The sequence below is a fragment of the Rosa chinensis genome, chromosome 1 (genome assembly GCF_002994745.2).
Source record: "Rosa chinensis cultivar Old Blush chromosome 1, RchiOBHm-V2, whole genome shotgun sequence".
Lineage (NCBI taxonomy): Eukaryota > Viridiplantae > Streptophyta > Magnoliopsida > Rosales > Rosaceae > Rosa > Rosa chinensis.
In genome coordinates this window covers 15904641-15919153 of record NC_037088.1, presented here as the reverse complement: position 1 = coordinate 15919153, position 14513 = coordinate 15904641, and the positions used below count along the sequence as shown (strand labels likewise).

Below are 14513 nucleotides of genomic sequence, written 5' to 3'. Positions count from 1 at the left end.
AAGTCATTCTCTCGAATCACTTCACCAACTACCATGGAAGGGTATGACAAAAGTGTTTAGGCTAGGTAGGAATTTATGATGCAAATTAACAGAAAGGCTAAATATATAAATTGGCTCAAAATGGCAATCTAGTGGTAAATATTTTTAGGCACATGCTTCTTTGCCCATGGTGGTATTAAGTCTAATTGCCTCAATCCTTTCTATCCAGTCATAAGCTAAAAGTAGCCTCAAGAGGTCTCAAGCAAGTTCAAGATACGCAATGTCACTATCAAGGCTCAAAAGCTCACAAATAAGGCATGCAAGTTTATCAAATCATTTTTATGCTTCTCTAATTATGATGAACCAATCTAACCATAGGCTATGTGCACACATATAGTCAAGCATAGATCACATATACACTCAATTACAAAACAAATTCAAAATCCTAGATCATGCTCAATCTATCCACAATCATAACAAGTTAAGTCCATGTCTCGTCATTGGGTTGGGAAAAGGAATTAGCCACTATATAATTACAAAAGCTAATCTAAAACTGGAAAATCTTTTTGATTTTTTTTTTTGGGTGATGAAAAATAGGGCACTCGAACCCTTACCCCCACACTTAATTAAAACCAACATTGTCCTCAATGTTGTAAAGTGAGCTCGAAAGCTAAATCCGTGTCAGAGTTAGGCATGAGAGTGAAGTCCGGGCGAAAGCCCAAAAATTAACTACGAAAATAAAAATCTAAATGCAGAGTAAAGTTATGGAAAACCCCATTTGTAGACACCTCCATTGCTTATGACCTTCGGAGAAGACCAATATGAGACACCGACTTCAAGGCACAAGGCCTTGACTTCCTCAATGTATGCTCCATAATAGCTCAAAGTGCTCAAGAAAAGATCGACTCCATTTTGAACATAGAATGTCCTAGAGCAATGCGTCACACAATTGGCAAGGATTAAGGATAAGGGTCCTCCATTAAGCTCATAGCCTTGATCGCATCCAAAAAACCTCACGACTGCCCATATATTACTCCCCATTGAAGAATTGAAGTGCAAGAATTTCAACTAACCCGAGTGAACAAAAAACTAGTGAGTGCAGAAAACTTCCAGTAATGACCTTTTTGTCTTCAAATACCCATTTCTCAAACTCAGAAATATATAAGTAAGTGAGACTTCATGGAATAAAAAGTAGACTCATATAGATTTCTATCCATATAAAGTAAGACACCTACATCCAAATGAGATGAAAACCAAAGCTGGTCAAAATTGCTGATCTGTCATGAAGTCTTCTGCTGACCCTCAGTCACCAAAACAGAAATATCTGAAGCTTCAGAGGTCCAAAGTGGGTGAGACCAACTTTAAATGAAATTAGACTCATTGAGATACCTTATATTTAAATTTCACAGGAAAATAGATTCTGAGTCAAAAATCGTTGGCCTCCAAACTCACTATTGTGTTCTGCCGTTTCTGCTGTGCCCTGTTTCTGACCTCTGTCACTTGGAACACTATATCTGAAACTAAGAACGTTAAAATTAAAAACTATTATACCACCATTCAGAAGACATGTGAAGCTACATCTATGAAAAATTTTAGCTCTAAATAGCTTGATATGTAGAGAGTGTAGCTTCTCAAAGTCACTCTATAGTAGCTGTTTCTGTTCTGATCTCCTTGCATTGACCACTAAATAAATTGAGTTCCAGTGACTCAAAGGGATTGAAATTTTGGTATATGATAATATACATATAGTAGAATAGTCCCAGAAAATTTCAGCTCTAATTACTATGTAAGTCAAAATCTATAGTCACCCAAAATCAACTGAACTTTCTAGAAAGAAACTGCACACTACTACATTCTTGCTTTCTTCACACTTCAAACTCCGGACACCTCTCATCCTCCCAAAAAGATGGCTAAATAGCCTTATTGATGCAAAATAAACAAGAAAATTTCAAAACTACCTAGGGTTGCCTCCCTAGAAGCGCTTGTTTTAAAGACCCCAAGCCAGTCTATAGAACTTGGTCTCTTCAAGGTGGCTCTTTCTTTCCACCACCACCCACACAAGCTTTGGTAGAACTAGAATCTCCACAAGATGGTGCAAGAAATTTGATATTCACCGGAGTGTTCCACACAAGATACCCTTTCTTCTTCTTTTTCAACCCACAAATCTCCCCTATTGTCTTGATTTGATTCTTTTGCTCCTCACTCAATGCGAGATCCTCATTCACATTTAGCTCATCAAGAGTAGAAATTGCAAGCACTTGGCAAAAAGAGGAAGAACTAGAAATCAATGACTCTTGGTTGTGGTATGGGACTTGGTTCAATGGGCCAAATATTCTATCTCTCTTTGCTTCATTGCCCTTGACCAAGTTAATAGAAAGCACACTTTTTACCACCTCCGGAGGGTAAATGGGTTCAAGTCTCTTGAGTAATACTTTTTCGCCCAACACCTTCATTTTGATAGTGCCCTTTTGAATATTAATTTTGATTCCCGCGGTTGCCATAAAAGGTCTGCCAAGAATGATAGGTATGCCCTTATCACAATGAGTTTCATCATCCTTATCCAATACCACCAAATCCGCCGGTAAGTAGAACTTGTCAACTTTGATTAACACATCTTCAATAACGCCCATAGGTCTAATAATACTCCGGTCCGCAAGTTGCAAGAATATAGGAGTAGCTTTAATAGGTCCAAGGTCAAGTTTCTGAAAAGTCTAAAAAGAAATAATGGTAATACTTGAACCAAGATCCATCAAAGCTCTATCAAAGACTTTCTCACCAATAGTACAAGAGATATTAAAGCTCCCTGGATCCTTGAGTTTTGGGGGAATCCGTCTTTGCAAGATAGCACTAACTTCTTCACAAATCTCAAACTGCTCATCATTCTTTATCTTCCTCTTATGGGTGCACAAGTCCTTTAGAAATTTTGCATAAATTGGCATTTGTCGAATGAGCTCAATCAAAGGTATATTGACATTGACCTTCTTCAAAACATCATGCACTTCGGACATCAAACCAACTTTCTTCTTCTACCCACCCTTCTACACATTTTCTTTTTTTGGCACATTAGGGTAAGGAAGTTGAGGTTTCGGTGTGCTCAAATCAAGAGGCGGATCAAAGGTGAGACTCCCGGTGGTGCCCCTAAGGGTAGTCATGGTCCCACTAGGGTTCTTTGCCCTCAAGGCCTCACCTAGTGATAAGTAGACCGGACCACTCCTATCCCTAGAGCTACTGTGAACATGTAGGTCTTCGTCATTTCTCCCATCTTTTTCGGTTGAAGTAGATGACTCAAACTCATAGGATGTGGATCTAATATCATCAAGAACCTTCTTAGAAGTGTCGTCAGCCTTAGATGGGTTCCTAGCCTTCATGGCCTCACCATCTAATCTTGAGGCCGAGATATCCTCATCCCTAGAAGTGTTCTTTCTCAATAAAGCTCTTTCCTTTCCACTATCAATCAAACCATATTTTCTCGCATCATTCTCAAAGGACAAGAAACCATAACCTTTACCAAGAATAGCATCTCCGGAGGGTACATTTTCTTCCCCTCCAGCTATCTTATCCACCGACTTGTTTCTTCCTTTTGCATTCAAAGTCACATCACCCATTCCATATTTACCGGTAGGTACATTTTCTTCATTTCCGGTCCCAACCTCCTTGCAATATAAAGAATCATGATGCATATGCAAATTATCATCAACAACATGACCAAGAGGTACATTTTCTTCCCTCTTGGCTCCATATGAATGCAAATCAACATCGTCATCAAATAAAGGATTTGTATGGAAACTAGAAGATGTGGGCATGTAGACATGATTATCATATACCTTTCCTGAACGTAGAGTGGTGACGGCATTCCATTCATGGAGTTTTCCTCTTGGGTTTGGCTCCGGTTGTGAAGGTAAGGATCCTTGTTGACATGTGCTAAGCTCCTTTGCCATTTGACTCATTTGCACTTCTAATAGTCCCATTTGTTTTTGCATGGTGGCTTCACCTTGGGATAGTATAGTAATACATTAAGACATAGAAGTAAGAACATCTTCATTTGCACTCTTCTTCTCCTCCGGTTGTGAGACAATGGGAACACCTTGAAGCATAGGAGAAGAAGTGTAGTTCCCACCTTGGTTTTGGCCTTGAAATGAACTCGAAACACCTTGAAACTTGTACGGACCATAGCCAGCACCTTGAGTAAACCCGGGAGGAGCATTTTGAGCATGAAATCCTTGACTTGAGGTGGATTGGTATTGAGAATTAGGCCCGTATGCTTGCTGTCCATGTTGACCAAATTGTGAAAATTGAGTGTTTCCTTAGTGTGCATTGCCATAATGAGCGGAATTTGATGAGTCTTGACCTTGGCCACCTCTAAAGCTTTGCTTTCTACCTTGAAACCCACTAGATGAACCTCCTTGGTCTCTCCAAGAAAAATTTGGGTGATTCTGCCAACCCGGATTGTATGTAGGTGAGTAAGGATCATTTTTAGGGTGCCCACCATAAGAATTCACGGCCTTTACTTGCTCTTGAACAAAATCCGGAAATTTAGGGGCAAGATGACACTCACAAGTAGCATGTGTAGGTGAATCATATAGAAGACATAGAGTTGAAGACATAGAAGCGGCCTTGACTAGATGAACCACGCTCTTGAGCTTGAAGAAGTAAATCAAGCTTCCTTTTAAGCTTTCTATAGTCAGCACTAGAGCTCTCTTGGGCAACCCTTGTCTCATGAGTGCTCTTGGTGTCATAATATGGATCTTTTCTCAATCTTTCCCTCCTAGAGTAATGATCATCCCATTGCCTCGATTGTCGACCCAAGTGCTCAAGTATATCCCATGCCTCGGTTTGACCATGACTATGAAGTGAACCTTGTGTGGCAACATCAACCCTCCTCCTCTCATGCGGTAACAAACCATCATAGAAACCTTCAATCATCATAGACTTAGTCAAGACATGACGGGGACATACATTGCAAATATCCTTGTATCTATCCCATGCCTCCTAAAATGTCTCATAATCTCGTTGGGTGAAGAGTAAGAGCTCATGTCTCATGCTAGTGGTCTTGTGTGGTGGGTAGTAAGCATCCAAGAAAGTGCTTGTCAACTCATCCCATGAATGTATACTCCTCGGTTGTAGCTTCAAAAACCATCCCTTTGCATCATCTCTAAGTGAGAAAGGAAACAACCGTATCTTGAACTCACCTTCCGGAAGTCCACCCTTTGACATGGTGCTCACAATCGCCTCAAAGTCTTGCATATGGTTGATGGGCTTCTCGGATGGTGTCCCACAGAAAAAGGTAAGATACTCAATTGTTGTGGTTTGATCTCAAAGTCCACCTCTCTAACCGGAAGTACCAAGCATGATGCCGTGTTGACCATGGAAGGTCTAGAAAACTCTCGAATAGGTCTCTCCACCATCTCTCTAACCGGTGATCTAATCGGACTCGGTGAGGGATCTCCTGGAGGTACTCTTGGCCATGGAGGTGTTCGTGAACGATCTCTTTGTCTTTGTCTTGGAAGTCTTTGCAAAGTACGACCACTTCTCAAATTGATAGGTAGTAAAGTACTACTTAAAAAGAACCATTAGAAAATTAAGCACCTCAATAAACAAATAAACACAAAATATTCACCAAGTTTACCAACCACAAAATTTGACAATTAATTAGAGAATGAGAAAAGAAGGAGACTTAACAAGTAGTGAAAAATAAAATTAGAAACTAAACACCTAAGCAAAGAAACAAAAATAAAAATAATAAAAACAAAAGTATGCTAAAAGTGACCCTAAATGCCAATTACCAATGGATTAAGATCCCAAGACCCTAATCCCCAGCAACGGCACCATTGACTTGATGCATAAACTCTCGCAAGCGTACGAATCGTGTCAAGCAAGCGAAATATTACAACCTTGATTATCGTACCTCGGGGATTAGGTGTTGGACCTAACCAAGATAATTGGCGCTAGGACAACTCAAATGAATAGAATGAAAACTAAAAATAAAATAAAGTAAAATAATATTCACAAGGCACCAAGCCTCGGCAATGCTCGGCTTAACTCACACTAAGCCTAATCAAAGCCACTAACTTGTAGCCCAAATGAGTTATGCACAATGGAAGGTAGAATTTTGTTTTGGAGTTTTGAATTGGGAATTAACTAAATTAAATGCAAACTAAAATAAAAGCAAACAACTAATTATCAAGCAAGAAATTAAATTTGAATTTTCAAATTAATGGGAACATGGGAGTGTCGGGTGATTCACACTAACTATTTTGCAAATATCGATGTCAATTTCACAAATGCATGCATTTCCTATATGTGTCAAGTCCTGTATCTAGTACCGGTTAAGGCCACAATCAACTCTCTAATATGGGCATTGCGCTGGTTAAGGCCACAATATCCAAAAGTAGAGGCCTAGAGAGTAAGATAATAGAGACCCAAGCAAGCTTAGCTACAATTAAACTAGCTAATGGTCACCACACTTAAATCCTAGTTGCCACAAGACTAATAAGTTGTCAATTTATCAATCTATTCATCACAATTGCCCACAACATAATTTCAAAGGTTGACAAAGCCCAGAAACATGCTTCTAAGGACCAATAAATTCTGATTTAAAGCATACACAATGAAAACTGCATTTACTAAAAGTAAAGCATCAACATTTATACAAGATGAGTTAGGGCTTCACAACCCTAACTCCCAAAATTGAACTACTCACTACCCATACTCAAATACATCATCCAATACATAAGAAATTAAGAGAAATGATAGAGGAGAGAGGGAACACAAATTAAGCTCACAATTTGCTATAGGCAAACATGAACCCAACTTAATATTAAGCCCCCACTCTTTACCAAAGCCAAAATCCCTTGTGGTGATGAATCCTTGATGATGTGAAGTGAAAGCCCCTTAATTGCTCCTTCCAATTTTGAGAGAAAATGATAAGAGATTTAAAAATAGAGGAGAGAGAGTATGAGAGAGAAGATGGAAAATGGAGGAGAGGTCTCTAAATTCAGCCAAAAGGCCTAGGGTGTAGAAAAATAGGTCTTAAGCTTGTGCAATGTGTGTGCAAAGGTGTTTAAATACCCCTTGGATTCTAAGGTCAAGATTGGACTTGTACCTTATATCCAATGGCTTAAAAACAAGTAGAAAATGAGTAAAATGAAAATAATAAAACATCCTAATAAAAATGTGGAGAATTAGAAGTATAGAAGACATTTTGGAAAAAATAAAGAAAATAGGAGGGCAAAAGTGTAAGTGAGTGTGTGCCTAGTGTGAAAACAAATAAATATCTCCATCCACATGTGTAATGTGTGTGAGGTGTGTGGTCCACTAATTATTATTGACAGGACCTGTCCAGGATTTCACCCTGAAATCTGAAGTGGCCATGCGGGGCCCACCTTAGAAGAAATTCTACCAAAAATTTGACAGAACTTCCCCTAAAAATGGACTACCCAAAACTTGTAGAAAGACATTTACACTTCTAAACCATCCATCCTTATTCTCTTCGAGCCACCATGCTCCCCAAATCTCAACATCTCAATCTAATAACATTCATTCCACAGGTTATCAGAGCAATTCTAATATAAAAGGTAAACAAAAAAAACATGGATAAAATAGATTCACGGAAGCTGTGCTATTGGCTATGCCTCAACTCCATGTATGCTCGACCTCAACTAATCTAGCCTGCAAACTGGGGATTTGAAACCGAAGGACCCATGGGAAAGTAATTTAGAAACATGTTAGTGTGAGTGGACAAAAATAAATAATCGAGATAATTTAAATAAAGCAAACTTGAATACTTTCCCACGTATTTAAACTTATAAAACCTTGATGCATGCAACGTTTATAAAACATATTTCTTTAAACTCAAAATCTCGTGAAATCATATCAATCCCGCTGGTTAAGAGAAAATCGGACTAGCCCCGCTAGTCAAGTAATAATAGGATATGGGGAAGAAGAAATCACCATACGGGTAAAGGAGCCCTTAGGCTCTACCTACCCTCGACTGCCACTCACACATAGATTGTGAGGAGGAGAAGAACTAAGAACCTCGACTACCACTCACATGAGGAGGAGAATAAATCACCTCGACTACCACTCACAAACACAAAGTAAGTGAGGAGGAGAACTAATAGAACGACCCCGGTATGGTGAAGAAAACATTCAAATCCAGTAAACCCATAAGGTTTCCCACATTTCTCATGAGAAAATAAATATATTCTAGTGACGTGACCCCGCACGCCAAAATATTTTCGCAAACATAATCAAATAGGCGAGAAATAATAAATATAATGATCCTTCCAAAAACCTCAAGTACGATAATATGGCAGAAATCTCAAAATGGACGAATAAAAAAAATTACTAAAATCCAAAAATCATCTCGGAAAATAATTTGTCGTGAATCACATAAATCTTGATTTCAATTGAAAACATATATCGGAGATAAACAATCGAATGCTCAAAAATCCATTTCCGAAACATAATTGAAATAAATCACAATTAATCTCCGAAAATTAAATCATATTCCCGAAAATAAATCATAACTCCAAATCTGAGCATAATAAATTCGTATCCAAAATTATGATCCAAAACAAAATTTTATGCTCGAAAAATAAAATGACAAATAAATTATTATTTCAAAAAAAAAAAAGGGCATGCATCAGTATTTGAAAATGAAAGTCCACTCACAGTACTATATAGGCGACCATGCATACGGGTTTCTTCGTCGAGCGGTAACTCGGTATAGCGCCCTGTACACAATTATATTCGGTGAATAACAATTCGGCATTCAAATACGATTCCAAAATCAATCCTCTGAAGTCAACATCTCCATTTCCTTTTTCTGATTCAACCCAAACTTTACCACTAGCACCATTTCATTAATTTACAAGTTCTAGGGCAGATTTGAGAGAAATCCAACGGTTGGATTCTCGTAAATCGATAATCGAAATCCTAAATCTTCGGAAATTAGAAATCGATTCAAAACTTCTCCAATCTTCACCAAATTCACATATATAAGCTCTACACCAAATATATGATTTTACTAGCTAAATATAGAAGTTAAATCACTGTTCTACGCGCTGCCACGCGCCTCCCACAGTGGCGGCGAGTGGGCCCCACGCGCCGCCGGCCACCACCTCCGATGGCCACTAAATTTTGGTAACAGCTCCATCTAAACCTCCTAAACACTTCTCTCAACTACCACCAAGCCAGAAAACAACTAGAACTGCCTCAACAATTATGAACACAGTACACCCAGATTATGAACAGTGAGATAAAAATTCAAACCTTCGATTCTTCCTCCACACTTCAAATCGCTGCCAAATACTTAGAGAGCATCATCTACGTCTCAAGGCGCTTCCAATGGACTAAGGTTTATCGCCGGAGGTGGTCGGAATTTGGAGATATCGGCGTCGACTCAAAACTGGTACAGTGACCGTCCTCTTCTTCTCGTTGCTGCACTCTCCACAGTCCAGAGAATCAATCACCAAACCACCATAGAAATATAGAGGAGGGAGAGAGCTTTCCAACGATAGCTTATGCGTCAAAATCCACCACCGGATGAAGGAGTTATGGCCAGAAGAAGGTGAAGAGGTCGGAGAGGGAGAGAGAATCGGGGAGAGAGAAAGAGGGAGAAGAGAGAGAAACCCGAGTTACCACAGTAACTTGTGGTATTTATAGAAAATTGCTATGAACAGTAAGTTTAGTATTATGGCCATAACTAACCATATGAACTCCGATTTTAACGTACCACATATGCACGCGTTCGGTTTAATGTTCTCTACGACTTTCATGAAGAAAATTTTCTCAAATTTTAACCCGAACAAAAGTCATCTTTTAGGGACCCCTAAAAAGTAGAAACGAAACCGAAAGTAATAATAAATGTCATTTACCATCCGAAAGACTATTAAACCGGTAACTTGCGATCCGGGACTTAACAATTATTGTTATTACATCAATTTTGAATTTGAAATTTGAATACAACGATGTAATACAAATGGGCATGGGTCTCGGACTTCTTGCTATTGGGCCAAGTTGACTTGGTTGACCCGATGGTCAATTAGTTGACTTTTCGTCCTTTTGTCGAAAACCCCATTTTGCTCCAATTTCGCACAACTTCTTCCGAAATCCACAACTCCGCTTATTTACTACAATATAAATAAAAATATATTAATTACATAATAATTACTTTGGAGATTAGCTTAATTCTAGTGTTTAGAATACAATTACGTGCATAAAAATGCGTGTAATCAATCACATTTAAGTATACATGTAGTACTGATATGAATAAGTGATTTTATGCAATAGACAATAGGCTTATTTCCAAGATTAATCTGGAGTCAATAATGCTTAAAGAATTGTTGATTACAATATATGTTAAGCATATTCAGTTCTTTGCATTTGTGGTCATTCATGTAATTGTGATTATTGTGTTGTGGTTTCAAGAAACCTTGTGTTGTTAACATATTGCAACTCTTGTGATTCAATACAGTTGGTTGCAATTGACATAATTTTGAGAATTAGATGAAAGTTATTTAAATCGAGTGCACACTACAACAATAGTTTGCTTCATTTTACATTTAGACATATATCTAGTTCAATGGGAGATTGTAAGATCATATTGAACTAGATATATAATGCTAGTATACACACCAATTGCAGCAGCAGACAGAGTGAGTGAGACTGAATTATTGGGATTTAAATGAAACATTAGTGATTTAATTAAGTTGTAAAATCATTAATAAACACTTGATTAAAGCCATCTGATTTGAATTTGAACATTCAAATTATGCATTGATTAATAGATAAGAAGTTATGAGCAGTTTCATTGATGGAAGGAATTGTTGTAACTATAAAACAGTTTTATTAATGCAAAGAGAACATTCATCAATGCAAGAACATAAATGTTTTCTCTATAAATACATTCCCATCAATGCAAAGAGAACTTGTCATATGGATCTCGGAGAAGGAATGGACTGCACCAATCAAACTGGTCAATTACTTGAACTCTATATCTAATCCTAGTCTGACATAGAAATATGTTTTAGTTTATATACATGTTCTGCATATGAGTTACAGTAGGCTAGTTTTAATTCTACCGGGGGGGCGGGGGGGGGTGGGGGGGTTGGTTGGGGTGGATTCAAAGAAGAAAGCCCAGCAAAAGCACTGAAAATCTTGCCAATTCCACTTTAATTTCCTCTGGTCATTCAAGCTCAATCGTAGCAGAGACCAGCTTCACCTAACCGGTCTAACTGTATAGTTTTAGGACAAGAAGGTTGGGAATAGTAGACTAGATGCTGATAAGGAGCCATAGAGGCACATAAAGAAAATTCCTAGATACTAGTTAAAATTTTGAGTATGGTTCATCATTCATGTGAACCCCATTTTAAGCCATCCGAAGTTCCGAACAACACACTGTCCATTATGATTCCTTGCAGAAAAAAAAAAATTATGTATATCAATTGCTCATTTAGCAAGAGCGATTCATTGAGCATTGATGACTAGCTTTGGAAGCTGTATGTTTAGCAAGGAACTCAAGAGCTGCACGACAATGTTGCTCCGGGCTTGAGGTTATATGTGCCATTAATGTTTTTCATGTAATCGCTTTGGTTCTTTTTTTTTTTTTTTTGATCAAGTCTTGCCGAGTTCTTCATCTTGAAGGAGTTCTTGCATCCAAGGGCAGCCTAAAATTGCATTTGTGGTCTTCATCTCGTTTTACGGTTTTTATTCTCTTGTAGTTCAATATTTATGTTTTTATTTGTTGAATTTAAGACGATGTGTGGCTAGTTAATTTTTGTTAGGGGCATGATTGGAAGTCCCAATTATGTAGAACATATGTTTGGTTTTAATCTAGTTTCTTGATCATTGGTGTGAATTGGTTGTTTATTTCTGCTTGATTGAAAACTTTTGCATGTGTATGTTTTATGGTCGCGAACATAGGATTTATGCATGTAATTGGAGCTAGGTTTAGAAAATAACTCACCAAATCGTCTTGTTTTCTAATCCACAAGTATGCAAGGCTTTAGACAAAAGTTGATGTTTTAGACAACTAGAAGAGCATGCTAGGTAGGCGTTCCACACTAGACTGCAACTCTATAACCAATCGTTTCCATGAGATCTTAATGCTTCAAATCTGTTGACACTATATGTATTGTTGATAGGATAGCGTTTTATACCTTAATTGCATGTTTGATAGGCTTAGCTATTGTGCGTTCACGTAGACTAAGTATTTAGAGAAACATTAATAAGGGACATGATCTGCTCTGACTTGTTGTTCACACCTTAGTAATTGAAACTAGGTTAACTTAACATTGTTCGAAAGTAATTGATGGTGGATTTCCAAGTCTCTAAGGTCTTCTCCATCTTATTTTGTCACAACCAAAAATCAAAATTGTTTTCCTTTTGTTTTCTCTTTTATTTTCATTAAAAACAAAAAACCCAAAATCTGTTTCAACTTAGGATTGCAATGCATTCTTCTATCCCCTACTGTTTCCTGCCATCTTTTTCTCTCTTTTTTAGTGTTCTGTCGATTTGTGATTTCTTTTTTAGTGTTTACGGTTTTCTAAGGAGAGCCGAATCACTGGGAGATAAACGTCCTAAATTTTTTACATGGGTTGCAACGCACTCTTCTATCCCCTTCTGTTCCCTGCCATCTTTTTGTTTCTCCTTATTAGTGACTCTAGGGGCTCCGAAATTGCTTCTTGGTGTTGAACTTTGGTTGAAGTGAATTTAAAAGAGGCAATGTGCACTTTGGCTGTTTTGAGTCTTCGCCAAATGAGACAAATTGTCTATGGTCAAAGACAAGCCTTCACCGACAACTCTCCATCAATCAAACCCATTGTTTTTCGCTTGCAGGTGCTATAGGAGAGGGACACACAAGAGGACAAGAGGTCGTTGCTGAGTCATATACCTTTCTTGTGCCATTCTGAATTGCTGCACTCCAAAAGCATGCTCAGCTTTTTGTCTCGTTCACTTTAATTAAACTTGATTGAACTTTCATAATCATAGAATAGCACCGGCAAGCTTTTTTTCTCTAGCTTTTTGACGGCGGCAACGTTTTTGTCATATGCATGTAGTAAACCTCCATGAGTCTGCGATACCATCAAAAGCTTTTATCTTGAATTCTTGATCATATTATTTTAGCAAAACAGAGCTTTTGCTTTTTGTCCTTTCTTTGTTTTCAATCTTATCTTTGCAGCAACATTTTAACAATGACAAAACCTTTGTTTTTTTTTTTTAACATAATAGCTTTACCTTTGTTAATGTGCTTTGCTTGGATTGTCATCTTTTGGAGTTTAGTCACAATTATGTTGCAAGTTCGTCCATTTTTTTTATCTGCTATTACAAGGATCTTGTGTCAAAGCCTCATGTTGTGCAAGTTTCCTGTGCAGAAAAAACATGTAGCTAATGCTTATCGTGTTATGATGTTCAGAGGCTTTGTGTCTCCTTGACAGTCCTTGTAAACATGAGCAGAGCACTTTTGTGACGCTGCTAGAACTTGAGAGCAAGGCCTGATATTTGCTTTCCATTCATTTAAAACAAGGTGATCACTTTGATTCTAGTTTAAGTTTATGAACAGTGATTTTCAAAACTTCTTACTTCTAATTCCTTTGATTTCGTTTGTCTTTTAGTGAAATGGCTTCTAAATTTCTAAATACTTTGATCTAGTGAGATTCTAAACCCTAGATGTTTTCCATTCAATTCAAAAATGTGACCACTTTGTTTCTAGTTTGAGTTTATGAACAATGATTTTCAAAATTTCTTACTTCTAATTCCTTTGATTTGGTTTGTCTTTTAGTGTAATGGCTTCTAAATCTTTAAATGAGTTGGTTTAATGAGATTCAAAGCCGTATTTTGCTTTCGATTCATTTCAAACAAGGTGATCACTTTGTTTCTAGTTTGAGTTTATGAATAGTGATTTTCAAAACTTTTTGCTTCTAATTCCTTTGATTTGGTTGGGATTGATGGCCTGTTGATACGATCAATCCGGTTCCAATTATAGAAGTTCCAGGTATCGGCTGGTGTTGGGTGGTCTGAGATGTTTACAGTCGTCCGCCGTTGGTTGGACTGCGATTGAGACGTGAGGGTGGCCCAATGCCAGTAGTGGGAAGGCGGACTTGGTGAAGGGGCGATGCAGCTATTGTTTTGGGCAGAGGAGGATGGGCACCAGGCTGGTGTGGCCTTTTGGGCTTGGATTTTGCTAGTGGGCCCGTTTTGGGCTGGAGATAGGGTTTGGGTTCCCCTTGTGGGCCCCGCCCAAGCTGTTATTTATTTTACTGTTTTATTTTATTTAGTTATTTTGCGCATTTTGAGAGCAATAAGTCTCTGCGTTTGTTGTGTAGCGGCTAGACGGGCTTTTTGCCTGTGTGTGCACTCAAAGTGCCTTGTCTGCTCTAAGTAGGCGGCGAGTTCCTTGCTTCATCAAATGGTTACTGCCTCCTAGTGGCAGAGTGAGACTTAGTGTCTTCGGATTAATCATCTGGCGGCAACATAGTAGGAAAGCTTTGCGTATGGTAATTATGCCACGTTGTAATCGGGTTACATATCGA

At 38.2% G+C, this 14513-nt stretch overlaps 1 non-coding gene across 1 annotated transcript; it reads left to right on the top strand.

Moving 5' to 3' along the window:
* The first annotated feature begins 4915 nt into the window (after positions 1–4915).
* LOC112183164 lies at positions 4916–5022 on the top strand. The gene has a single exon (XR_002929756.1). It is a non-coding gene; the product is annotated as a small nucleolar RNA R71 (small nucleolar RNA).
* The last annotated feature ends 9491 nt before the right edge of the window (positions 5023–14513 follow it).